Source organism: Oryx dammah, unplaced genomic scaffold (genome assembly GCF_014754425.2).
Source record: "Oryx dammah isolate SB20612 unplaced genomic scaffold, SCBI_Odam_1.1 HiC_scaffold_2, whole genome shotgun sequence".
NCBI classification, from domain to species: Eukaryota; Metazoa; Chordata; class Mammalia; order Artiodactyla; family Bovidae; genus Oryx; species Oryx dammah.
This window is the reverse complement of record NW_024070186.1, coordinates 41,113,596-41,130,280: the sequence shown is the minus strand read 5'-3', so window position 1 is coordinate 41,130,280 and position 16,685 is coordinate 41,113,596. Positions and strand designations below refer to the sequence as shown.

General features: G+C 37.6%; 2 pseudogenes; both read right to left on the bottom strand.

Annotated features, from left to right (window-relative positions):
- Positions 1-2,846: 2,846 nt before the first annotated feature.
- On the bottom strand, positions 2,847-12,434 carry LOC120881510 (annotated as a pseudogene).
- Positions 4,326-4,922, bottom strand: LOC120859057 (annotated as a pseudogene).
- Positions 12,435-16,685: the final 4,251 nt, after the last annotated feature.

The window sequence follows — 16,685 nt, the reverse complement described above, 5'->3', positions numbered from 1 at the left end:
TGTTGAAGCCTGGCTTGGATAATTTTGAGCATTACTTTACTAGAATGTGAGATGAGTGCAATTGTGTGGTAGTTTGAGCATTCTTTGGCATTGCCTTTCTTTGCAACTGGAATGAAAATTGACCTTTCCCAGTCCTGTGGCCACTGCTGAGTGTTCCAAATTTGCTGGCATATTGAATGCAGCATTTTCACAGCATCATCTTTCAGGATTTGAAATAGATCAACCGGAATTCCATCACCTCCACTAGCTTTGTTCGTAGAGATGCTTCCTAAGGCCCACTTGTCTTCGCATTCCAGGATGTCTGGCCTAGGTGAGTGATCATATCATTGTGATTATCTGGGTCATGATCTTTTTGTATAGTTCTTCGGTGTATTCTTGACACCTGTTCTTAATATCTTCTGCTTCTGTTAGAATGTTCAAACTACCACACAATTACCCTCATCTCACATGCTAGCAAAGTAATGCTCAAAATCCTCCAAGCCAGGCTTCGACAGTACATGAACCAAGAACTTGCAGATGTTCAAGCTGGATTTAGAAAAGGCAGAGAAACCAGAGATCGAATTGCAAACATTTGTTGGATCATAGAGGAAGCAACAGAGTTCCAGAAAAACACATACTTCTGCTTTATTGAGTACACCAAAGCCTTTGACTGTGTGGACCACAAAAAACTGTGGAAAATTCTTCAAGAGGTGGGAATTCCAGACCACCTTACCTGCCTCCTGAGAAATCTGTATGCAGGTCAAGAAGCAACATGGACATGAACATGGAACAACACACTGATTTCAAATCAGGGAAGGAGTATGTCAAGCTGTATATAGTCACCTTGCTTATCTAACTTACATGAGAGTACATCATGTGCAATGCCAGTCTGGATGAAGCACAAGCTGGAATCAAGATTGCCAAGAGAAATATCAATAACCTCAGATATTCAGATGACACTATCCTCATGGCAGAAAGCAAAGAAGAACTAAAGAGCCTCTTGATGAAAGTGAAAGAGAGTGAAAATGTTGGCTTAAAACTCAACATTCAGAAAACTAAGATCATGGCATCTGGTCCCATCACTTCATGGCAAATAGATGGAGAAACAATGGAAATAGTGACAGGGTTTATTTTTTTGGACCCCAAAATCACTGCAGATGGTAACTGCAGCCATGAAATTAAAAGACACTTGCTTCTTGGAAGAAAAGTTATGACCAACCTAGACAGCATATGAAAAAACAGAGACATACTTTGTCAACAAAGGTCCACCTAGTCAAAGCTATAGTTTTTCTAGTAGTAATGGATGTGAGATTTGGACTATAAAGAAAGCTGAGTGCCGAGGAATTGATGCTTTTGAACTGTGGTGTTGGAGAAGACCCTTGAGAGTTCCTTGGACTGCAAGGAGATCCAGTCAGTGAAACCTAAAGGAAATGAGTCCTGAATATTCATTGGAAAGACTGATGCAGAAGCTCCAATACTTTGGCCACCTGATGCAAAGAACTGACTCATTGGAAAAGACCCTGATGCTTGGAAAGAGTGAAGGCAGGAGAAGAAGGGGATGACAGAGGATGAGATGGTTGGATGGCATCACCAGCTCCATGGACATGAGTTTGAGTAAACTCTAGGAGTTGGTGATTCACAGGGAAGCCTGGCATGTGGCAGTCCATGGGGGTCACAAAGAGTCGGACACGACTGAATGACTAGGCTTAGGTAAAAATTTTAGAGAATATACATAATAATAATACATAAATTATGTTTCTGGGCTACTGTTCTTGTCAAATTCATATCCATTCATTTATTTAGCAGTGATTTTCTTGTTTTATATAAACATCCTCAGCTAACTTTGCTGTTTTGGCTCAATAGTTTTAGTGCACAAGCTTAGTTTCTTGGCAGTATGTGGAATCATCCAGGACCAGGGACCTAACTCGTGTTCGGTGCATTGGCAGGCAGATTCTTAACCACTTGGCCACCAGCGAAGGGAAGTCCAATGACAGTGTTTGGGCTTCCCTGGTTGCTCAGGGTAAAGAATCTGCCTGACAATGCAGGAGATGGAGGTTCGATTCCTGGGTCAGGATGATCCCCTGGAGAAGAAAATGGCAACCCAGTCCAGCACGTTTTGCCTTGGAAATCTCATCGTCAGAAGAGTCTGGCAGGCTACCATGGGGTCTCAAGGTCAGACACGACTTAGTGACTAAACAGCAACAGTAGCAACAACTTCATTTATGCTAGCAATAAATGGATCTTCTCCAAGGACCTGAAATCATGCTGAGTAAATCCTTTGTAATAAACAAGCATATATTTCTTCTAGCTGAAATAACATTTATCAAGCAAGGAAAATAAAAAGAATGTAAGAGACCTAGACTTTTTAAAATGATAAAAATAGCAGACTGGAGAAGGAAATGGCAACCCACTCCAGTATTCTTGCCTGGAAAATCCCAAGGATAGAGGAGCCTTTAGGCTACAGTCCATGGGGTTGCAAAGAGTTGGACATGACTGAACAACTTCACTTCACTTCCCTGGCAGTCCAGTGGATAACACTCCACACTTCCAGTGCAGGGGATGAGTGTTTGATCCCTGGTTGGGACTAAGGGAACTAAATTCCCCATGCCATGTGGCATGGCCTAAAAAAAAATAATAACAGAAAAATAATATATTCTGAGAAACAAAAGTGAGTGAATCCACTCTGAGACTACTGTATAAAAAACATTCATTGACAATAACAACAATTACATGCATGTGGATTTAGGAAGACTGGTCTATAAAACACACATTCTTAATGTGAATTCTTTGCAGGCTTTTCCTATAACACTAGGGTTTACATTTTTCTATATTGATCAGATTTTTACTCATGTAGCCAATTAATATACTTATTGACTGCAATTCTGAAGTCGAGTAACATACATGAGGCCATAATCTCTTAAGACATCATGTTGACAAGTGATGACATAAGTCAGAGGTAAACCACACAACTTGTGGTTAGCAGCTAGCAAAGGTGAAGTGTCACATCTAGAATCCCTGGATATTTTTTAGCCAGCTCTGAACTACCATGAGTTGGAGTCTTATAAATGTGACCTTTCTTAAATGTCTCAGGGAGCAAAGAACTCCAACTAACAAATTTGAACAAGATGGCTTGATTCCAGAGGAATGAGTTGTTTGGAAAACATTGCTTTTGTAACTGATCTATCTGTAGTAATATATTCACTCCAGAATCTGACAGTGAATGATTTCGACAGAACTGGTTAATGTGCATTTTCTCAATATGATGGTAAATCGAAATGAAAATTCTGAAGAACAGGATATATTAAAGATCAAACCTTGAATTTGATCTTGACATCTGGATCTTCTAAGAGCCAAACAATATTAGGATATGTTGATTGTATAAGTCATTTTAATGGGAAATAAAACACAATGCAGAAAAGGCATTCTTAAATTTAAAAATCCTTAAATATATAACATAATTTGCACAGTTGGTAAAAGAATAAAAATATTAATATCAAGTAAATTTTAGTAGTAGATGTCCATAAATTAAGCATAAATTTAAATTTTCAAAACAAAAATAATCAGTACTCTCCTCATAAACCTTGTTAAGGGATCTTTTATTATAATATGAATTGCATATTTATGTAACCTGCAGGTGTTTGATCCTCTTTTTCATCATTAAGACTATTTTAAATATCTAAGTGTGTCATCAAACATTGTGATGGGAAGGAGATAGCTCTCATACTGAAGAGATGTTTGATCTTGGAAGAATATAAGCAATGTGAAACTTTAATTTTTAAATTTTTTTCAGTACTGCTCTATCTTTTCTAGGTCTAGTCCTTATCTTTCCAGGAACAGTAAAATTTTATCATTTTCTTCTAGGCTAATTTTCCTGCAATGTGCTTCTGAGCACATTGTGACAAAATGATTATTCTACCAGGCATAAGATATGTATCTAGTAACCCATGTTTTTTTTTTTTTTCTTTTTTGTTGCACAGTAATGTTTGGATAAATTAAAATTTTCAGACTTTCAAAAGGTTTTTACAAACAGTACCAACTTTGTCTTGGATATGCCTGAAGTAATGGCCTATTTAAGAGAAGGCAAACTGATTATCACACTGAAAAATAGTATTGCTCACTCATCATTCAGAGTACAGACCAGGACTTCAGGTACAATTTGGTAGTGGTAGTGTGCATCCAATTTTCAAGAGAAAACTTTTAGTAACTACCCAATAAGAATGATGTTTCTTCTAAGTGTTTTTGTTTACATACTTTTTTCAAAGTTAGGAAATTCTCTTCTATTCACCATTTCTTATTTGTTTCATATTTATAGATGCTGAGTATTATCTGTAAACAGTTCACACTTATTAAGATAACCGTATGATTTTCTTCTTTAAATTGACTGCTGGGTCAATCGCACTCATCAGAACTTCCAGGATTTGATCTGGCTGATTGATTACCCAACTCTCTGGGAAATCCAAAGTATACAAAGTACCAACAGTCAGAATTCATGTGTCCCATACAATATGCTCTTCCATTTGGGAAAACTGCATTAAGAAAGTCTATTTTTCCCTGGAAATTCCTGTGGGGTATATCCTTGATGAGACAACTTCATGAAATTCTTATGAGAATAAAAGAAGCTTTAAATTAAGCCAAATCCACTGTAATCTCTAGCAAATTTCAACAAGGGAATCAGTGCTTTCAGCCAGAGGATGGCACCATATGTCTTCAAAATGAAACGGTCTCTTAGAGGCAAACATACCACTCTCACTGAGTACATAATCTTCCTGCTTGTAAGTTTCTGTTACATGATTGAATATTGCACAGTCCTCAAAAATATGACCCACTCTGATTTTGGTATTGTGAAAAGATCCCCAGATGCTTGGTTTGTGTTGGGTTGCTGCATGGAGAAGCAAACTTCCAGTGGTTTCTTGGTTTTCCTCCAAAAAATGTGCAGCTTTCATAACCATGAGGCTAGTGACCCACTAACAACCACAGAAAATCAACTACATTAAACCTCTTTTCCCACAGATGACGCCACCACTGCAGATTGTTCCAGCTGTGTTAGTAAAGTTCAGGTTCATTTTTGCCATAGCTTTGCGTTAACTTTTTTTAAAAAAGGATTAATAAAAAGTTCCTGGCTTTTTTTTTTTTTTTGGTGTGTGAGGGAACCTGAACATGAGTTTGTTGGGAATAGAGGCAAATACAGCTGTCTCTTGTGGTCCACTATTTCCCTCTGAGAGAGAGTACAGCAAGTGTTAGCTAACATCGTGGACCATACTGTGAGAGCCCTTTCCTATCTTTCTGGTCCTCCATCTGGGGTTAATGTTCTTCTGCCTGAAATCATCCTCTTTAAAAATCCAAAGTGACAGTAGGCTGGGTAGTGAATTCTCTTTAATTTTATTTGTAAATATATGTCCTCATTTTGTCCTCAGATTAGAAAGATATATTCATATTAGTCTTTTCCTCCATATGCTTAAATGTCTATTCTCATTTTGTATTTTCTTTTAATCTAGCTGTTCAGTATTACAATTTTTCTGGTCTGTCTTCCAATTTCTAAACTGCATTGCAGTCAATATAATAACAAATATCTACATTGTAAAACCAAGAGTGAACTATGAACTTTGGATGATGATGACGTGTAAATATAAGTTCATCAGCTGAAACAAATGAATCACTCTGGGTGGGGATGTTGATAATGAAGGAGACTATGTATGTGTGGCAGAGGGTAGTTTGGAAATTCTTATCTTCTCTATTTTGCCATGAATCTTAAACCGCTCTACAAATAATCTTAAAGTCTATATTAAATGCTTAACTTTGAAGGTTAATATTTTTATATATTGAAGTTTTATTTCTTTAGTTTTTGAATAATCCGTAATTTACAGCTTCTTCCATGAGCATATTTCTAACTTTTTAAAAATATTTTTATTTTTATTAAACAGATTTTACTAAAACATTTTTTCTAAGGATAATGATATCTGAATCTGGGTGATTTTTTTCCCCTGTAACTAGTTCTTAATTTCCTCTTTATATATCTGCTTACCTTCAGCTTTCTATTGATTATTGAAATGAAAAATGAATTTTTGGAATAAACTGAGACCTAGGATCAGGTTGCCTTCTCTCAGTGATGACTTATATTTGCTTCTAGTAAGATACATATTATAGTATATTATAATATATAATATTCTGAATATATATTATGAATATACTCAGATTAAATAAAATACTTTGATTTCCTAATTATAGTTATTGCTATAATTTATTGATTTTCTTTCTTAAAAATGCTTATATACTATACAGGAAATTGTATCAGCATTTTACAAAAGTATTAGAGTATAAAATTGTTCATCTCAGTGTTCCTCAAAATAAGTAAAGGAAATGAAAGATTGTATTTATAATTTAGAAGTAAGAATCAAAATTTTTAAATAAAAGATAAAAGAAAACCTAATAAGTAAAAATGCTGGGCATCTTACCTGCTGGGTCAGTCTTCCAGCTAAATTCCCTCTAGTACTGTCTCCAGAGATACCAATTCTTCCAGGATTTACACATCTTTCAAGAATTTGGGGGTGTAAAAATCATTTTAATGTAGTTTACACGTCTTCAAATTGAACTGGAAAATGGCACTTTGGGGCTAGTCTGTAGCTGTAGACAGAAAAACAATCACTGATTTATTTACCATTAAATTTTTTTTAATGTTTTCTTTAATTTTTATTTTCTTTTGGGGTGCCCCAGGTGGCGCTAGCAGTAAACAACCTGTCTGCCAATGCAGGAGACATAAGACATGCAGGTTGATCCCTGGGTCGGGAAGATCCCCCAGAGAAGGGCAAGGCAACCCACTCAAGTATTCTTGCCGGGAGAATCCTATGGACAGAGGAGCCTGGCTACAGTCCTTGGGGTCACAAAGACTCAGAAATGACTAAAGTGACAGCATGCACATAGCTGATTTACAAATTAGTTTCAAGTGTATAGTAAAGTGGTTCAGATGTACATATGTCCATTCTTTTTCAGATTATTTTGCCATATAGATTATTACAAAAGAATATATAGAATATTGAGTAGAGTTCCCTGTACCATAATCATTGATTCTTAGTCATATACTAAAATAAGGCAGGCACTTCTGATCCACAATCAAAAGTAAAATTTTGTTTTTATGAACAGGATATTTGTTGAAAAATGTATTTTTCTTAATCATAAAATATGACTGGCAATCTCTGAATATCATTTTTATAATAAAAATTTAGAGTTTGATCAATTTGGTTCAATTTTGGGGGAAAACTTTCTACCTGCTATCTTTTGCTGGCAACAGATATTTAAGGAATGACTAGTTTTGGTAATTCCCATACTGTTTCTTTAAAAATCAGACATTACTACTACTTGTTTCTCCACACTTATTTTTCCAACTTTATAAAATTATTCCAATTTGACATAATCTTTATTGCGTTAGTCCATTAATTATTTTCTAAGGTTTAAGTAGCTTCTCACAGAGAGTATATTCTATAGAAAATTAAACCTTTTTCCTATTCTTTCTAAAGAGTGCTCTAAGAAGGACTTTAAGATAGATTCTGTCTTACCTTTCATAGTTAACATGGTAAAAGTTGCTTCATTCAATGGATTACTAGCTTCTAGGAACCATTCCAAGCACTGTGACAGGTATTATAGCATTTAATCCCCATATAAATGATGTTTTGCAAATTATTAATATTTAGAGTTCTCATCCTTTAAAATATCACACAGTTACCAATTTACAGAATATACATTCAATCCCAGTCCTCTGGCCCCAAAGTCCACCTTCTTCAGTTCGGTTCAGTCACTCAGTCATGTCCGACTCTTTGTGACCCCATGAATCGCAGCACGCCAGGCCTCCCTGTCCATCACCAACTCCTGGAGTTCACTCAGACTCATGTCCATAGAGTCAGTGATGCCATCCAGCCATCTCATCCTCAGTCGTCCCCTTCTCCTCCTGCCCCCAATCCCTCCCAGCATCAGAGTCTTTTCCAATGAGTCAACTCTTCGCATGAGGTGGCCAAAGTACTGGAGTTTACAACTTTAGCATCAGTCCTTCTAAAGAACATCCAGAACTGATCTCCTTTAGAATGGACTGGTTGGATCTCCTTGCAGTCCAAGGGACTCTCAAGAGTCTTCTCCAACACCACAGTTCAAAAGCATCAATTCTTCAGCACTCAGCTTTCTTCACAGTCCAACTTTCACATACATACATGACTACTGGAAAAACCATAGCCTTGACTAGATGGACCTTGTTGGCAAAGTAATGTCTCTGCTTTTTAATATGCTATCTAGGTTGGTCATAACTTTCCTTCCAAGGAATAAGTGTCTTTTAATTTCATGGCTGCAATCACCATCTGCAGTGATTTCGGAGCCCCCAAAAATAAAGTCTGACACTGCTTCCACTGTTTCCCTATCTATTTCCCATGAAGTGATGGGACCAGATGCCATGATCTTTGTTTTCTGAATGTTGAGCTTTAAGCCAACTTTTTCACTCTCCTCTTTCACTTTCATCAAGAGGCTTTTTAGTTCCTCTTCACTTTTTGCCATAAGGGTGGTGTCATCTGCATATCTGAGGTTATTGACATTTCTCCTGGCAATCTTCATTCCAGCTTGTGTTTCTTCCAGTCCAGCGTTTCTCATGATGTACTCTGCATATAAGTTAAATAAGCAGGGTGACAATATACAGCCTTGATGTGCTCCTTTTCCTATTTGAAACAAGTCTGTTGTTCCATGTCCAGTTCTAACTGTTGCTTCCTGACCTGCATATAGATTTCTCAAGAGGCAGGTCAGTTGGTCCAATATTCCCATCTCTTTCAGAATTTTCCACAGTTTATTGTGATCCACACAGTCAAAGGCTTTGGCAGAGTCAAGAAAGCAGAAATAGATGTTTTTCTGGAACTCTCTTGCTTTTTCAATGATCCAGCGGATGTTGGTAATTTGATCTCTGGCTTCTCTGCCTTTTCTAAAACAGCTTGAACATCTGGAAGTTCACAGTTCACGTATTGCTGAGGCCTGGCTTGGAGAATGTTGAGCATTACTTTCCTAACGTGTGAGATGAGTGCAATTGTGCGGTAGTTTAAGCATTCTTTGCCATTGCCTTTCTTAGGGATTGGAATGAAAACTGACCTTTTCCAGTTCTGTGGCCACTGCTGAGTTTTCCAAATTTGCTGGCATATTGAGTGCAGCACTTTCATAGCATCATCCTTCAGGATTTCAAATATCTCCACTGGAATTCCATCACCTCCACTAGCTTTGTTCATAGTGATGCTTTCTAAGGCCCACTTGACTTAACATTCCAGGATGTCTGGCTCTAGGTGAGTGATCACACCATCGTGATTATCTTGGTCATGAAGATCTTTTTTGTACAGTTCTTCTGTGTATTCTTGCCATGTCTTCTTAATATCTTCTGCTCTGTTAGGTCCACACCATTTCTGTCCTTTTTTGAGCCCATCTTTGCATGAAATGTTCCCTTGGTATCTCTAATTTTCTTGAAGAGATCTCTAGTCTTTCCTATGACAGACTTAGAGTCTGTCATACAGAATGAAGTAAGTCAGAAAGCAAAATTCAAATATCAAATATTAACTCATATATGTGGAAACAGAAAAATAGTATAGATGACTCTGTGTGCTAGGCAGAAATACAGATGCAGATATAGAGAACAGATATGTGGACACAAGTGGGGAATGGGAGTATTGGATGAACTGGGAGATTAGGATTGACATATATACACTACCATGTGTAATACAGATAGTTAGTGGGAACCTATTGTATAACACAGGGAGCTCAGCTCAGTGCTCTGTGTCCCAGAGTAATGAGTGAAGTGGGGGTTAGTCCAAGAGGGAGAAAATATACGAATACATATAGCTGATTCACTTAGCTGTACAGCAGAAACTAACACAACATTGTCAAGCAATTATACCCGAATAAAAACAAAACAACAAAAGGTGTTTCTAGTTCCTTGGCCCAATGACTATTCTTTCTTGCTATATGTTCAGTTTCCTAATTATTAATTTTGAAGGAGATGTTTGATACTCAGGTGAGGTCTGAAGCAAAGCCTTATACTTTAAGAGAGAGGGAACACAAGGAGTTGGATAGCTGAGATGTCCTCAAAAGATTCCACTCACTTTCATTAGCAGCTACCAGTTTCAACCCTATGATCTCAAGGTCTCCACTTGTAATTATGCAACCATTTCAGACTCCATTCAATTCTTTCTTAACAAGCACCCTTGCTTCTTGACAGCCTCCAATCCTAGTTCTTGACAAAGAATTTTATAACTTTGCGGGTTTTCCTATATAAGTCTCTCCCATTTTATACTGTGGTGGAGCATAATTCAAGTGCTTCTCAAAATACAGATTTGCGATATAGCTCTCCTGAGCTATATTATCAGTTTGGCTCAAATAAAACTCTTTTCTATTCCTACTGTAGAGTGTTGATTATTTCCATTAACAATTTGTATGCCCCCTTTGAAAAATGTCTAATCAAATACTTTTGAAAAATGTCTAACCAAATAGTTTTCTTTCAAAAGAAACCTTTTTTTTTTAAAACAAAATTGAGTTGCATGAGTTATTTGTGTATTTTGAATATTAACTCTTTATTAAAGAGTCATCTGCAAATATTTTCTCCCATTTCACAGGTTGCCTCTTCATTTTGTCGATGATTTCCTTTGTTGTGCAGAAACTTTTTAGTGTGATGTAGTCTCACTTTTATTATTATTATTATTATTGCTGCACTTATTTAGGTGTCAAATCCAAAAAATCACTGCCAAGACCAATGTTAGGATATCTGCACACCCATATTTATTGCAGCATTATTTACAGTAGTCAAGTATGGACATGACTCTTACCAAGCAAGGATTTGCTGCCCAACCTGCATAGAAACCAATACTATGGTAATGGCTTCTGAGAAAAGAAAAAGCTCTATTGTCAGGGTGAAGGGCAAGGACATAGGCAAGGTTCAAATCTGTCTCCACAATTCAGGGTTCAGGGCAAAATTTAAAAGGCTAGAGGGAACAAGCTCATATGCACAAATGCTTATGGGGCAGGTTTTGATTAGGTTTTGGACTGTGACCATTTATGGTAAGGATGGTAAAGGGGCTTCAGCACCAAATCTTTTTGGAAAATAGACTCTTTGCTTCTGAAGGGATTCTAACATTCAGGTTCCAGTCACATCCTAGTTCTTTGATTTGATAGTGTGTGCGCGCGCGTGTGTGTGTATGTGTGTGTGTGTGTGTGTGTGTGTGTGTGTGTGTAGGTGGGGGTAGTCAGGGTAATTTAGTTACAGTTGTTGCTTGAGGTAAAAAATTTCTATATTGTGCATGTTTTGGCTGCATGACTTGTAGTTCTGTTGTCTTTAGGAAACAACAGAGTATCTTGGTAGAAACAGGATAAGGCTAACTTGGGCTGCTTTTTTAGTTACACAACCTCAGTTCAGTTCAGTGGCTCAGTCGTCTCCAACTCTTTGTGACCCCATGCACTGCAGCATGCCAGGCTTCCCTGTCCAACACCAACTCCTGGAACTTACTCAAACTCATGTCCATTGAGCCAGTGATGCCAAAAAACCATCTCATACTCTGTCATTCACTTTTTGTCCTGCCTTCAATCTTTCCCAGCATCACGGTCTTTTCCAATGAGTCACTTCTTCCAATCAGGTGGCAAAAGTATTGGAGTTTCAGCTTTAGCATCAGTCCTTCCAATAAATATTCAGCACTGATTTCCTTTAGGTTTGAGTGGTTTGAACTCCTTGCAGTCCAAGGGACTCTCAAGAGTCTTCTCCAACACGAAAGTTCAAAGCATCAATTCTTCGACGTTCAATTTTCTTTATGGTCCAACACTCACATCCATATATGACTACTGGAAAAACCATAGCTTTGATTACCTTTGTCAGTAAAGTAATGTCTCTGCTTTTTAATATGCTGTCTAGGTTTATCATAGCTTTTCTTCTAAGGAGCAAGTGTCTTTTAATTTTATGGCTGCAGTCACCATCTGCAGTGATTTTGGAGCCTCTGAAAATAAATCTGTCACTGTTTCCATTGTTTTCCCATCGATTTGCCATGAATTGATGGGACCTGATGCCATAATTTTAGTTTCTTGTTCTTTTTAAAATTAATTAATTTATTTTAATTGGAGGCGTTACTTTACAACATTGTAGTGATTTTTGCGATTCATTGACATGAATGTGCCATGGGTGTACATGTGTCCCCCATCATGAATCACCCTCCCACCTCCCTCCCCATCCCATCCCTCAGGGTTGTCCCAGTGCACCAGCTTTGAATGCCCTGTTTCATGCATTGGACTTGGACTGTTGATCTATTTCACATACGGTATTATACATGTTTCAGTGCTATTCTCTCAATCATCCCACCCTCTCCTTTTCCCACAGAGTCCAAAAGTCTGTTCTTTATATCTGTGTCTCTTTTGCTGTTTCGAATATAGGGTCATTGTTACCATCTTTCTAAATTCCATATGTGCATGTTGATATACTGTATTGGTGTTTCTCTTTCTGACTTACTTCACTCTGTGCAACAGGCTCCAGTTTCATCCACTTCATTAAAACAGATTCAAATGCGTTCTTTTTAATAGCTGAGTAATATTCCATCGTGTATATGTACCACAGCTTTCTTATCCATTTGTCTGTCAATGGACATCTAGGTTGCTTCCATGTCCTAGCTATTGTAAACAGTGCTGCCATGAATATCGGGGTACATGTGTCTCTTTCAGTTCTGGTTTCCTCAATGTGTGTGCCCAGCAGTGGGATTGCTGGGTTGTATGGCAGTTCTATTTCAAGTTTTTTAAGGAATCTCCATACTGGTCTCCACAGTGGCTGTACTAGTTTTCATTCCCACCAACAGTGTAGGAGGGTTCCCTTTTCTCCACACCATCTCCAGCATTTATTGCTTGTAGACTTTTTGATGGTAGCCATTCTGACCAGTTAGAGAAGACTCTTGAGAGTCCCTTGACTGCAAGGAGATCCAATCAGTCTATCCTAAAGGAGAACAGTCCTGGGTGTTTATTGGAAGGACTGATGCTGAAGCCGAAACGCCAATACTTTGGCCACCTGATGCAAAAAGCTGACTCGTTTGAAAAGACCCTGCTGCTGGGAAAGATTGAGGGCAGGAGGAGAAGGGGACAGCAGAGGATGAGATTGTTGGATGGCATCACCGACTCGATGGACATGAGTTTAGGTAGTCTCCAGGAGTTGGTGATGGACAAGGAGAACTGGTGTACTATGGTTCATGGGGTCACAAAGAGTAGGACACGACTGAGCGACTGAACTGAACTGTACTGATTCTGAATGGTGTGAGATGGTACCTCATTGTGGTTTTGATTTGCATTTCGCTGATAATGAGTGATGTTGAGCATCTTTTCTTGTGTTTGTTAGCTATCTGCTCGTCTTCTTTGGAGAAATGTCTGTTTAGTTCTTTGGCCCATTTTTTAAATTGGGTTGTTTATTTTTCTGGTATTGAGCTGCATAAGCTGCTTGTATATTTTGGAGATTAATTCTTTGTCAGTTTCTTCATTTGCTATTACTTTCTCCCATTCTAAATGTTGTCTTTTCAGCTTGTTTATAGTTTCCTTCGTTATGCAAAAGCTTTTACGTTTAATTAGGTCCCATTAGTTTATTTTTGCTTTTATTTCCATTTCTCTGGGAGGTGGGTCATAGAGGATGTTGTGATTTATGTCAGGAAGTGTTTTGCCTATGTTTTCCTCTAGGAGTTTTATAGTTTCTGGTCTTCCATTTAGATCTTTAATCTATTTTGAGTTTATTTTTGTGTATTGTGTTAGAAAGTGTCCTATTTTCATTTTCTTACAGGTGGTTGACCAGTTTTCCCAGCACCACTTGTTAAAGATTGTCATTTCTCCACTGTATATTTTTACCTTCTTCATCAAAGATAAGGTGTCCATAGGTGCATGGATTTATCTCTGGGCTTTCTATTTTGTTCCATTGATCTATATTTCTGTCTTTGTGCCAGTACCATACTGTCTTGATGACTGTGGCTTTGTAGTACAGTCTGAAGTCAGGCTGGTTGAGTCCTCCAGTTCCATTCTTCTTTCTCAAGATTACTTTGGCTATTCGAGGTTTTTTGTATTTCCATACAAATTGTGAAATTATTTGTTCGAGTTCTGTGAAAAATACCATTGGTAGCTTGATAAGGACTTCATTGAATCTATAGATTGCTTTGGGTAGTATACTCATTTTCACTATATTTATTCTTCTGATCCATGAAAATGGTATATTTATCCATCCATTTGTGTCATCTTTGATTTCTTTTGTCAGTGTTTGATAGTTTTCTAGTTCTTTTGTTTCTTTAGGTAGAATTATTTCTAAGTATTTTATTCTTTTCATCACAATGGTGAATGGAATTGTCTCCTTAATTTCTCTTTCCTCTTTCTCATTGTCAGTGTATAGGAGCACAAGGGATATCTGTGTATTAATTTTGTATCCTGAAACTTTGCTATATTCATTGATTAGCTCTAGTAATTTTCTGGTAGTGTCCTTAGGGTTTTCTATGTAGCGGATCATGTCATCTGCAAACAGTGAGAGTATTACTTCTTCTTTTCCAATCTGGATCTCTTTTATTTCTTTTTCTGCTCAGATTGCTGTGGCCAAAACTTCCAAAACTATGTTGAATAGTAGTGGTGAGAGTGGGCACCTTTGTCTTGTTCCTGACTCTAGGGGAAATGCTTTCAATTTTTCACCATTGAGGATAATGTTTGCTGTGGTTTTATCACATATGGCTTTTATTATGTTGAGATATGTTCCCTCTATGCCAGCTTTCTGTTTGTTTGTTTTTAATCATAAATGGATGCTGAATTTTGTCATAGGCTTTCTCTGCATCAGTTGAAATAATCATTTGGCTTTTACCTTTTAATTTGTTAATGTGGTGTATTACATTGATTGATTTGTGAATACTGAAAAAATCCTTACATCCCTGGGATGAAGCCCACTTGGTCATGAAGTATGATCTTTTTTAATATGTTGGTGGATTCTGTTTGCTAGAATTTTGTTGAGGATTTTTGTATCTAAGTTCTTCAGTGATATTGGCCTGTAGTTTTCTTTTTTTTGTAGCATCTTTCTCTGGTTTTGGTATTAGGGATTTTTGAATGTTGAGTTTTAAACCAGCTTTTTCACTCTCCTCTTTCACTTTCATCAAGAGGCTCTTCAGTTCCTCTTCGCTTTCTGCCATAAGATGATGTATTCTTCATACCTGAGGTTATTGACATTTCCTCTGGCAATCTTGATTCTCAGCTTGTACTTCATCCAGCCTGGCATTTTGCATGATGTACTCTGCGTATAAGTTAAATAAGCAGGGTGACAATACACACCCTTTATATACTCCTTTCCCAATTTGGACTAGTCTGTTGTTCCATGTCTGGTTCTAACTGTTAGTTCTTGACCTGCATACAGATTTCTCAGGAGGCAAGTAGCTGGTCTGGTATACCCATCTCTTGAAGAATTTTCCACAGTTTCTTGTGGTCCACACAGTCAAAGGTTTTGACATAATCAATAAAGCAGAAGTAGATGTTTTTCTGGAACTCTCTTGCTTTTCTATGATCCAGCAGATAGCAGCAATTTGATCTCTGGTTCCTCTTCCTTGTCTAAATCCAGCTTGAACATCTGGAAGATCTCAGTTCACATACTGTTGAAGCCACACTTGAGCATTACTTTGCCAGTGTGTGAGATGACTGCAATGGAGGGGTAGTTTTTACATTCTGTGGCATTGTCTTTCTTCGGAATTGGAATGAAAACTGACCTTTTCCTGTCCTGTGGCCACTGTGGAATTTTCCAAATTTGCTGGCAATTTTGTTGCAACACTTTCACAGCTACATCTTTTAGGATTTGAAATAGCTCAACTGGAATTCCCCCATCTCCACTAGCTTTGTTCATAGCTATGCTTCCTAAGGCCCACTTGACTTCGCATTCCAGAATGTCTGGCTCTAGGTGAGTAATCACACTATCCTGGTTATCTGGGTTATGAAGATCTTTTTTGTATAGTTTTCCTGTGTATTCTTGCCACCTCTTCTTAATATCTTCTGCTTCTGTTAGGTCCATACTATTTCTGTCCTTTATTGTGCCCATCTTTGCATGAAATGTTCCCTTGTTATCTCTACTATTCTTGAAGAGATCTCTAGTCTTTCCAATTCTATTGTTTTCCTTTATTTCTTTGCATTTCTCACTTAGAAGGCTGGCTTTCTTATCTCTCCTTGTTATTCTTTGGAACTCTGCATCCAGATGGGTATATCTTTCATTTTCCCCTTTGCCTTTAGCTCCCTTTCTTTTCTCAGCTATTTGTAAGGCCTCCTCAGACAATCATTTTGCCTTTTTGCACTACTTTTTCTTGGGGATGGTTTTGATCACTGCCTTCTGCACCATGTCATGAACCTCCAGCCATAGTTCTTCTGGAACTTTGTCTATCAAATCTAATCCCTTGGATCTATTTGTTACTTCCACAGTATAATCCTAAGGGATTTGCTTTAGGTCATACCTTAATTGTCTAGTGGTATTCCCTACTTTCTTCAATTTAAGTTGAATTTTGCAATAAGGAGTTCGTGATCTGAATCATAGAAAACTAACCAAATTGATCACATAGACCACATCCTTGTCTAACTCAATGAAGCTATGAACCCTGTGTGTAGGGCCAACCATGACAGGTGGGTCATAGTGGAGAGTTTTGACAAAATGTGGTCTACTGGAGAAGATAATGGCAAACCACTTCAGTATG